General features: G+C 43.3%; 1 pseudogene; it reads left to right on the top strand.

Moving 5' to 3' along the window:
- The first annotated feature begins 355 nt into the window (after window positions 1–355).
- LOC104657084 overlaps window positions 356–10,513 on the top strand; it is a 53,986-nt pseudogene continuing 43,828 nt past the window's right edge.

Here is a 10,513-nt window from a genome sequence, read left to right as displayed (position 1 = left end):
CAGGGCTTTCACCCCGCCTGGACCTGGTGCCATTTAAAAGCACACTCTTGGCTGGGCGCAATGGCTCACGCCTGTAATCCAAATACTTTGGGAGGCGAAGGCAGGCGGATCACCTGAGGTCAGGAGTTTGAGACCAGCCTGGCCAACATGGCAAAACTCCATTTCTACTAAAAATACAAAAATTAGCCAGGCATAGTGTCTTGCACCTGTAATCCCAGCTACTTGAGAGGCTGAGACAGGAGAATCGCTTGAGCCTAGGAGGCGGAGGTTGCAGTAAGCTGAGATCGCACCACTGCACTCTAGCCTGGGCGACAGAGGAAGACTTTGTCTCAAAAAAAAATACAAAAAAAAAAAAATGCACCCTACACTCACCCTGCTTGTTGGGCTCACCAAGAGGTGCCTGGGCTCCATGCAGCAAAAAATATCATGTGTGTTTGTGATGGAAGTGAAAGAAGAGCCTTCTGCCAAAAGGGAGCAGCAGATTAGCCACACCTGTGGGCTCAACTAGCTAGAAAACCTAACAAACAAGCCGAGAAAAGATTTTACATTTTTCTACATTCGAAAGAAAACACCAAAGAATTTTTTGGGAACCTTGAGGAGGACTTCAAACAGGCTCCAGAGTGCTGCACACCAGCAAAGGAAATAGAACAACTAAATGGGAATTCAGCACCTGATGGAAATGGACATATTCTTGGTTGAGTACCAGTAGAAAAAAACAATAAACAGTACTGCTGGCATTCCTCTGTAGTTCATTATGAATTTGAAATTTCCCTGGTACTAAAGCATCATCCTGATGAACCTGGGCTTTTGGAAATAAGTGTAGTGCCACTAATTTTAGAACAAACACTGGAGCTTATAGGAACAAATACCAATGGAAACCCATGTGGGTTAGGAAGCAAGACACATCCATTACATCTTCTTATACCACATGGAGCATTCCAAATAAGAAATCTACCCATCTGGGGCTGGGCGTGGCAGCTCACGCCTGTAATCCCAGCACTTTGGGAGGCCGAGGCGGGTGGATCACGAGGTCAGGAGTTTGAGACCAGACTGGCCAACACAGTGAAACCTCTTCTCTACTAAAAATACAAATATCAACTGGGCGTAGTGGTGGGCACCTGTAGTCCCAGCTACTCAGGAGGCTTAGGCAGGAGAATCACTTGAACCTGGGAGGCAGAGGCTGCAGTGAGCCGAGATCATGCCACTGCACTCCAACCTGGGTAACAGAGTGAAACTCTGTCTCAAAAAAAAAAAAAGAAAGAAAGAAATATACCTGTTTGGAAGTACAATGGTCTCTTGTCCTGCTTTGAAGTTTGCAAAGAGGCTAAAATTGAAGGAATAGTATGGCATTGCAGTAATGATAGTTTAATTAAGATCCATCACCATCGTCTTGGTTTATGCTGGCCAATCCCAGATATATACATTAACTCAAAACCCGTTATAGGTCAGGCACGGTGGCTCGTGCCTGTAATCCCAGCACATTGAGAGGCCGAGGGGGGGCAGATGACATCAGGTCAGGAGTTCGAGACCAGCCTGGCCAACATGGTGAAATCCTATCTCTACTAAACCAAAAATTAGCCAGGCATAGTGGCGGGAGCCTACAATACCAGCCACTTGGGAGGCTGAGGCACAAGAATCCCTTTAATCCCTGCAGAGGTTGCAGTGAACTGAGATTGTGCTACTGCACTCCAGCCTGAGTGACAGAGAGAGACTCTGTCTCAAAAACAACAACAACAACAACAAAAATCAAAGAAGCTCCAGTTATTATCAACATGAACCTGAACAAATGTGATTCTGCCTTTGATATTGTTTGTTTAATCATTTTTCAAAAACAGAAATCTGGTAGACTCAAAGACATAATATTTGATGTATAAAATGCAAATAAAATTAAGATTAGTTTTATTGTTGCTACATTCTAAAAAACAAAAAAACAAATGGAGCTCATAAAGAATAACAAAAGAAACTCCTATCACTCAGGAAATGCCAGGTGTTTCAGGAGCTCCATGACAGAAACTATGGACAAATGTATTTCTTATTATATATATCACACTGTGAAAAAGGGGACTTAAATACAGCAGATAGAGTTAAGGTTGCTATTCAGCTGACTTTAAAAGAGAGATTTTCCTGGATTATCTGGGGGGGATCCAAAGTAATCACAGGATTCTTAAATGTGAAAGAAAGACGTAGGAGTTTCACTGTCAGTGTCATAGTGATACGGTGTTGCAAGAAAATCTTATAAAGAATGGGGCCACAAGCCAAGGAATGCAGGCAACCTGTAGAAGCTAGAAAAGGCAAGAAAATGGATTCTCCCTGGATCCTCCAGAAGGAATGCCACCCTACTGAACACCTTGATTTTAGCTGAGTGAGTGTCATTTTGGACTTCTGACCTCCAGAAGTGTAGCATGATAAATCATTGTTGTTTCTTTTTCTTTCTTTCTTTCTTTTTTGAGACAGAATTTCCCTCTGTCGCCCAGGTTAGAGTGCAGTGGCGCGATCTCGGCTCACTGCAAGCTCTGCCTCAGCCTCCCAAGTAGCTGGGACTACAGGTGCCCACCACTATGCCTGGCTATTTTTTTGTATTTTTAGTAGAGATGGGGTTTCACCATGTTAGCCAGGATGGTCTCGATCTCCTGACCTCATGATCCACCCACCTCAGCCTTCCAAAGTGCTGGGATTACAGGCATGAGCCACCGTGGCTGGCAAATCATTATTGTTTCAAGCCACTAAATGTACAGTAATTTGTTACAGAAGCCACAAAAGCTCTTTGTGAATTTAACTTTTATACAGGTGATACAAACTATTTTGTATATGTATTTTGTTTGTTTGTTCGTTTTAATTTTTGTAGCGATGGGGTATCACTATGTTGGCCAGGCTGGTCTTAAACTCCTAGCTTCAAGTTATCCTCCTGCCTTGGCCTCTCAAAGTGCTGGGATTACAGGCATGAGCCACCATGCCTGGCCATTACGTGTTCCTTTGTTTGTTTGTTTGTTTGTTTGTTTGTTTTTGAGACAGGGTCTTGCTCTGTTACCTAGGCTAGAGTGCAATAGTATGATCATGGCTCACTGCAGCCTCCATCTCCCTGGGCTTCAGTGATCCTCCCACCTCAGCCTCCCAAGCAGCTGAGACTACAGGCACACACCACCATGCTCAGCTAAGTTTTTTTTTTCTTGTTGTTGTTGTTGTTAAGGAAGGATATCACTATGAACTCCTAGGCTCAAGCAATTCTTCCACCTAGGCCTCACAAAGTGCTGGGATTATGGGAATGAATCGCTGTGACTGGCCTTATTCTGTATATGGGTATTAGTCCATTTTCACACTGCTAATAAAGACATACCTGAGACTGGGCAATTTACAAAAGAAAGAGGTTTAATTGGACTTACAGTTCCACATGGCTGTGGAAGTCTCACAATCACGGCGGAAGGCAAGGAGGAACAAGTCACATCTTACATGGATGGCAGCAGGCAAAGAGAGCTGCAGGAAAACTCCCCCTTATAATAACCATCAGATCTGGTGAGATGTACTCACTATCACAAGAACAGTATGGGACTCCCTGCAACCTCCACCTCCCAGGTTCAAACAATTCTCCTGCCTCAGCCTCACGAGTAGCTGGGACTACAGGTGCATGCCATCACACCCAGTTAATTTTTGTATTTTTAGTAGAGACAAAGTTTCACCATGTTGGCCAGGATGGTCTCAATCTCTTGACTTCATGATCTGCCTGCCTTGGCCTCCCAAAGTGCTGGGATTACAGGTGTAAGTGCATTCTTAGCACTTAGCTAGTAAGACAGAAATTATAATTTAATTTGGCCAGCATGGGTTGTATTTAAGAAAAAAACTTTTTATTATGACAATTTCAAACATACAAGAAAAGGATGGAGAGTATAAAATGAACCATCATGTGCCCATTATCCAACTTCTATAATGATCAACATTTTACTGATTTTTGCACAGGACTTTTTTTGTTTTTTGTTTTTGAGATGGAGTTTCACTCTTGTTGCCCAGGCTGGAGTGCAATGGTGTGATCTTAGCTCACTGCAACCTCTTCCTCCCAGGTTCAAACAATTCTCCTGCCTCAGCTCCCAAGTAGCAGCTGGGATTACAGGCAACCCGGCTAATTGTTTGTTTGTTTGTTTTGTGAGACGGAGTCTCATTCTGTCATCAGGCTGGAGTGCAGTGGCATGATCTCAGCTCACTGCAACATCCACCTCCTGGTTCAGGTGATTCTCCTGCCTCAGCCTCCCGAGTAGCTGGGACTACAGGCGCCCGCCTCATCGCCCGGCTATTTTTTTTTTTTTTTTTTTTTGTATTTTTTAGTAGAGACGGGGGTTTCATCGTATTAGCCAGGATGGTCTCGATCTCCTGACCTCGTGATCCGCCCGTCTCGGCCTCCCAAATTGCTGGGATTACAGGCTTGAGCCACCACGCCCGGCCCATTTTAGTATAGTTTTTATACATGCTTTCACTTTGATTTTGCTATCCTTAAAGAGAGAGAGAAAATTTTCAAAGCCGTACTCAAGTTTTACAATTTCAGTGATACCTACTTGGCTAAACTTAGTACTGCTCTATATTTTAAAATTATACACAGTTGCTTCTTCTGGATGCAAAGTTAAGTGCCGTAATGGGAAACAGAGGCCATGAGCTAATAGAGCTGTGATGGCTTTTGTGGCTTTTGTGGCTTTTGTTTGTTTGTTTTTCGAGATGGAGTCTTGCTCTGTCACTAGGCTGGAGTGTAGTGGTGCGATCTCGGCTCACTGCAACCTCCACCTCCCAGGTTCAAGCAATTCCCCTGCCTTAGCCTCCTGAGTAGCTGAGACTACAGGCGCATGCCAGCATGCCCAGCTAATTTTTTTTTATATTTTAGTACAGATGGGGTTTCACTATGTTGGCCAGGATGGTCTCGATCTCCTGACCTTGTGATCTGCCTGCCTCGGCCTCCCAAAGTGCTGAGATTACAGGTGTGAGCCACCACGTGTGATATGCTTTTGATTGTCATTTTTCTTTTGAAAAAAATATTTCTGTGGTATCTATTCTGTGAAAGGCACAGATAAATACAACCCACATAGCACCTAGCCAAAGAGATAACAATTTTAAGCACAACAGGAGCCTAAGAACAATAGAATAAAGCAACAAAATTGTTGCTTTTGGATCTCATGAGAGACCACAGAGTTGTTACTTTTAACTGTTATAAGGAAGGCATACAAATTTCTTCGGTTGCCAAAATCAGTCTTCAGAACTAAATTCCATCTCTGGGAGGACCTCAAGTGGTCCTATTTTCCCTTGGAAAAAGCCCTAGGAAATGCTCAATATATCATCACATCACTTGCATTCAAGGTTGGATTCAAATGAAGGTCTTGGAGGCACCAAGAATCTTACCTAGGTCAATTCTCCCTCAGGAAATTCCTCCTCAGGTCAATCCACAAAGTCATTATTAGTGTCTTGACTTAAAGCAGAAACCAATTTCTTGAACAAGGTGGGCACAGAAGGAAGAAAACTTCTGGGAGAGAGTGCCTTTAATTTCAACCAACCAAAGGGACAAAGATGCTTTGGAATGTTTTCGACTGGCTAGTGATACTCCCCAGTAGAAAATAAACCAGCTGGATGTAGTGGCTCGTGCCTGTAGTTCCAGTGCTTTGAGAGGCAGAGGCAGGATGTCCTTTTAAGGCCAGGAGTTCCAGCCTGAGAAACATAGTGAGACCTTGTCTCTATTAAAAAAAAAAAAAAAAAGAAGAAGAAGAAGAAGAAGAAGAAGAAGAAGAAGAAGAAGAAGAAGAAAACACAGAAAATAAACAAAAGCCTTGCCCATCATTCTACAAGGGACGTATTTCTACACTGGAGATGCCTGAGTTGTCCTTTCCAGCTGAGGAACTGCATATATTGAAAAAGTAGAACTATATCTGAGATTGAAATACTTCTTCAACCCCCATATACCTCCTTTTTTAGATTCTGTTGACCATTATTAAATCTCCAGATTTCTATATGTTCCTGAAGTTTCATTTGGGAACTTGACCCTCCTACAGTATGGAATTGAGAGGCCTGGAATTCTTCTCTACAAACTAGTAAGTTCTGAGTGGGAAGTAGAATGACTCTGGGGTGTGAGTTGAGTTCCCTTTTCAGAGACAGAATGGCATGAGATTGACGGCAGGCATTCTGGAGTCAGACACACCTGGTTTCAAATCCCAGCTCAGTTACTGACTAGTCATATGACCTTGGACATGTTACTTAACCAGTCTGAACCTTCCTTCCTTCTCTACAAACTTGGAACAAAAATGATTCCTAACTCACAGGATAATAAGTAGAATTTTCATTATCTATGGCTGTGTAACAAATTATTGCAAAACTTAGTCATTCAAACCAATCATTTCTTTCTTTCTTTCTTTTTTTTTTTTTTGAGAGCAATTCAAGGGTAATAGACGCCACCTCTTTTTTTTTTTTTTTTTTTTTTTTGAGACGGAGTTTCACTCTTATTGCCTGGGCTGGAGTGCAATGGTACGATCTCTGCTCACTGCAACCTCTGTCTCCCAGGTTCAAGCGATTCTCCTGCCTCAGCCTCCCGAGTAGCTGGGATTACAGGCGCCCACCACCACGCCCAGCTAACTTGTTTTTTTTTTTTTTTTTTTTTTGTATTTTTAGTAAAGATGGGGTTTCACTGTGTTGGACAGGGTGGTCTCAAACTCCTGACCTCAGGTGATCCACCCACTTTGGCCTCCCAAAGTGCTGGGATTACACATGTGAGCCACTGCGCCCAGCTGCCTCAATTTTTCATCTACAAAATAGCAGTAACAAGTATATCTACTTCACAGAATTATTATAAAGGTTAAATGAAATATTACCTGTAGGCTGGGGGTGTTGGCTCACGCATGTAATCCTAACACTTTGGGAGGCCAAGGCAGGCAGATCCCTTGAGGCCGGGAGTTCAATACCAGCCTGGCCAACATGGCAAAACCCTGTCACTTCTAAAAATATAAAAATTAGCCGGGCATGGTGGTGCAAGCCTGTAATACCAGCTACTCGGGAGGCTGAGGCAGGAGAATTGCTTGTACCTGGGACGCATAAGTTGCAGTGAGCTGAGATCAAGCCACTGCACTCCAGCCTGGGTGACAGAGCAAGACTCCATCTGAAAAAAATGAAAAATAAAATGAAATATTACATGTAAAAAGCATAGAAAAGTTGCTTTAAAAAACAAATTGTTTGTGGCCAGGCGCAGTGCTCAAGCACTTTGGGAGGCCGAAGCGGGTGGATCACCTTGGTCAGGTGTTCGAGACCTGCCTGACCAACATGAAGAATAAAAAAATACAAAAATCTTCACTAAAAATACAAAATTAACCAGGCGTGGTAGTGAATGGCTGTAATCCCAGCTACTTGGGAGGCTGAGGCAGGAGAATAGCTTCAACCCAGGAGGTGGAGGTTGCAGTGAGACGACATCACGCCATCGCACTCCAGCCTGGGCAACAAGAGCGAAACTCTGTCTGAAAAAGAAAAAGAAATTTTTCAGCTGGGCGTGGGGGCTCATGCCTGGAATCCCAGCACTTTGGAAGGCCCAGGCAGATGGATTACCTGAGGTCAAGAGTTCGAGACCAGCGTGGCCAACATGGTGAAACCCCGTCTCTACTAAAAATACAAAAATTAGCCAGGCGTGGTGGCACACACCTGTAATCCCAGCTACTCAGGACACTGAGGCAGGAGAATTGCTTGAATCCGGGAGACAGAGGTTGCAGTGAGCCAAGATGGTGACACTGCACTCCAGCCTGGACGACAAAGGAGACTTTGTCCAAAAAAAAAAAAAAAAGAATGAAAGAAACTATAAGGTATGGTTCTAGGTAATTTTCTCCAGACTGTCAACTAATTGTCTCAACATTCATAAAATAATCTTTTCTTCTATTTAGTAGTGTCTTTGTGTTCTATGTTAAATGATCATGTGTAATAAAGTTATATTTCTGAGATTCCTATTTCAGTCCCATGAATCTATTTATTTGTTCCATTATTTAAATTATTGTTGCATCATAATGTCATTGGCCATCTTGACGGAGACTGTCTCCTCTTTACTCTCGTTTTTAAAGCTATTTTTTGATACCCTAACCTGTTCAGTGAACTTTATTTTTATTTTTATTTTTTATTTTATTTTATTTTATTTTTTTTTTTTTTTTTGAGGCGGAGTCTCGCTCTGTCACCCGGGCTGGAGTGCAGTGGCCGGATCTCAGCTCACTGCAAGCTCCGCCTCCCGGGTTTACGCCATTCTCCTGCCTCAGCCTCCCGAGTAGCCAGGACTACAGGCGCCCGCCACCTCGCCTGGCTAGTTTTTTTTTTTTGTATTTTTAGTAGAGACGGGGTTTCACCGTGTTAGCCAGGATGGTCTCGATCTCCTGACCTCGTGATCCGCCCGTCTCGGCCTCCCAAAGTGCTGGGATTACAGGCTTGAGCCACCGCGGCCGGCCTATTTTTATTTTTTGAGACAAACTCTCGCTCTGCCACCCAGACTGGAGTGCAGTGGTACAATCACAGCTCACCACAGCCTTAATCTCCCAGGCTCAAGTGATCCTCCTGCCTCAGGCGCCTGAGGAGCTAGGACTAAAGGCATGCACAACTACACCTGGCTAATTTTTTAAAATTGCTTTTTGTAGAAACAGGGTCTCACTATGTTGCCCAGGCTGGTCTCCACCTCCTGGGCTTTAAGTGATCCTCCCACCTCAGCTTCCCAAATTGCTGGGGTTATAGGTGTGAGCCACAGTGCCCAGGCTAGTAAACCTTTTGTTTTTTCTCATTCATAGTTGTGACCAGTGAACTTTATATTCAGTGAACTTTATATCAGTTTCAACTACTTCTGAGAAAAATCCTATTGGTTTAACATGTTGTTCAAACTCTTAAAAATAAAAATCATATTGGTATTTTGATTGGAATGATGTTTAGTTAAAACTTGATTTGAAAATATATTTTCTTTTTTCTCCTTCCAGAACCCTTTAGTTCATATCATCTTTAAATTTCCAGTAATACAATCCTTTTCTTTTTTTCTTTTTGTTTTGAGAGGGAGTCTCACTCTGTCACCCATGCTGGAGTGCGGCAGCATGATCTAGACTCACTGCAACCTCTGCCTCCTGGGTTTAAGTGATTCTTGTGCCTCAGTCTCCCAAGTAGCTGGGACTACAGGCGTGCACCACCATGCCAGCTAATTTTTGTATTTTTTAGTAGAGACAGGGTTTGACCATGTTAGTTAGGCTGGTCTCGAACTCCTGGCCTCAAGTGATCCACCCACTTCAGCCTCCCAAAGTGCTGAGATTACAGGTGTGAGCCACTGTACCTGGCCTCAGTAATACAATCTTTCCTTAAGTATATTCTGGGGTTTTTTGTTTGTTTGTGGTTGGTTGGTTTGTTTTGTTTTATTTTGGTATCCCTTTCTTGGCACCTTAAGTATATTCTCAAGGTTTGTTTGCCCTTTTAGTGGTAATTATCTATTTCTTTTATCATAATATTTTCAAGGTGGTTAATGCTGATGGATAAGCATACATTTTATCATTTATTTACTCTTTTTTCCTTTTATATTAAATGTCAGTTGTAGAGGGCCAGGTGCAGCAGCTCACGCCTGTAATCCCAACACTTCGGGAGGCCGAGATGAGCAGATTACCCGAGGTCAGTAGTTCAAGACCAGCCTGGCCATCATGGTGAAACCTCATCTCTACTAAAAAATACAAAAAATTAGCTGGGTGTGATGGCACACACCTGTAATCCCAGCTACTTAGGAGACTAAAGCAGGAGAATTTCTTGAACCCGTGAGGCGGCATGATCTTGGCAGTGAGCCAAGATCATGCCACTGCACTCCAGCCTGGGGGACAAGAGTGCAACTCAGTCTCAAAAAAAAAAAAAAGGTCAGTTGTAGAGAATTCAGTTGATCAAATCTCTCAACTCACTGCTTAATATAAAGTCAGCTACATAATGCCTACTACTGGGGTTTTGTTTGTTTTGTTTTTGAGACAGAGTTTTGCTCTTGTTGCCCAGGCTGGAGTGCAATGATGCAATCTCAGTTCACTGCAACCTCCACCTCCCGGATTCAAGCAATTCCCCTGCCTCAGCCTCCCAAGTAACTGGGATTACAGGCATGCGCCACCACACCTGGCTAATTTTGTATTTTTAGTAAGGATGGGGTTTTACCATGTTGGTAAGGCTGGTCTTGAACTCCTGACCTCAGGCGATCCGCCCACCTCGGCCTCTCAAAGAGTTGGGATTACAGGCGTGAGCCACCGTACCCAGCCTCGTTCATTTCTAAAATTTATATTTGTTTCCTTCAATGTAGACACCAGTGAGAATTGCTGTGTTCTGCATAAAGAATGCCCCAATCCCAAATCTCATTTTTTTGTCCTCACACTGATGTTCTTTCGCTGCTGCTGTTTTTTTGTTTTTAGAATAGAAATGGAGTTTTGAAATGTTGCCCAGACTAGTCTTGAACTCCCAGGCACAAGTAATCCACTTGCCTTGGCCTCCCAAAGTGCTGGGATTACAGGTGTGAGACACCGTGCCTGGCCTC

The sequence above is a fragment of the Rhinopithecus roxellana genome, chromosome 3, assembly GCF_007565055.1.
Source record: "Rhinopithecus roxellana isolate Shanxi Qingling chromosome 3, ASM756505v1, whole genome shotgun sequence".
In the NCBI taxonomy this organism is placed as follows: Eukaryota; Metazoa; Chordata; class Mammalia; order Primates; family Cercopithecidae; genus Rhinopithecus; species Rhinopithecus roxellana.
This window is presented reverse-complemented; position numbering and strand designations above follow the sequence as displayed.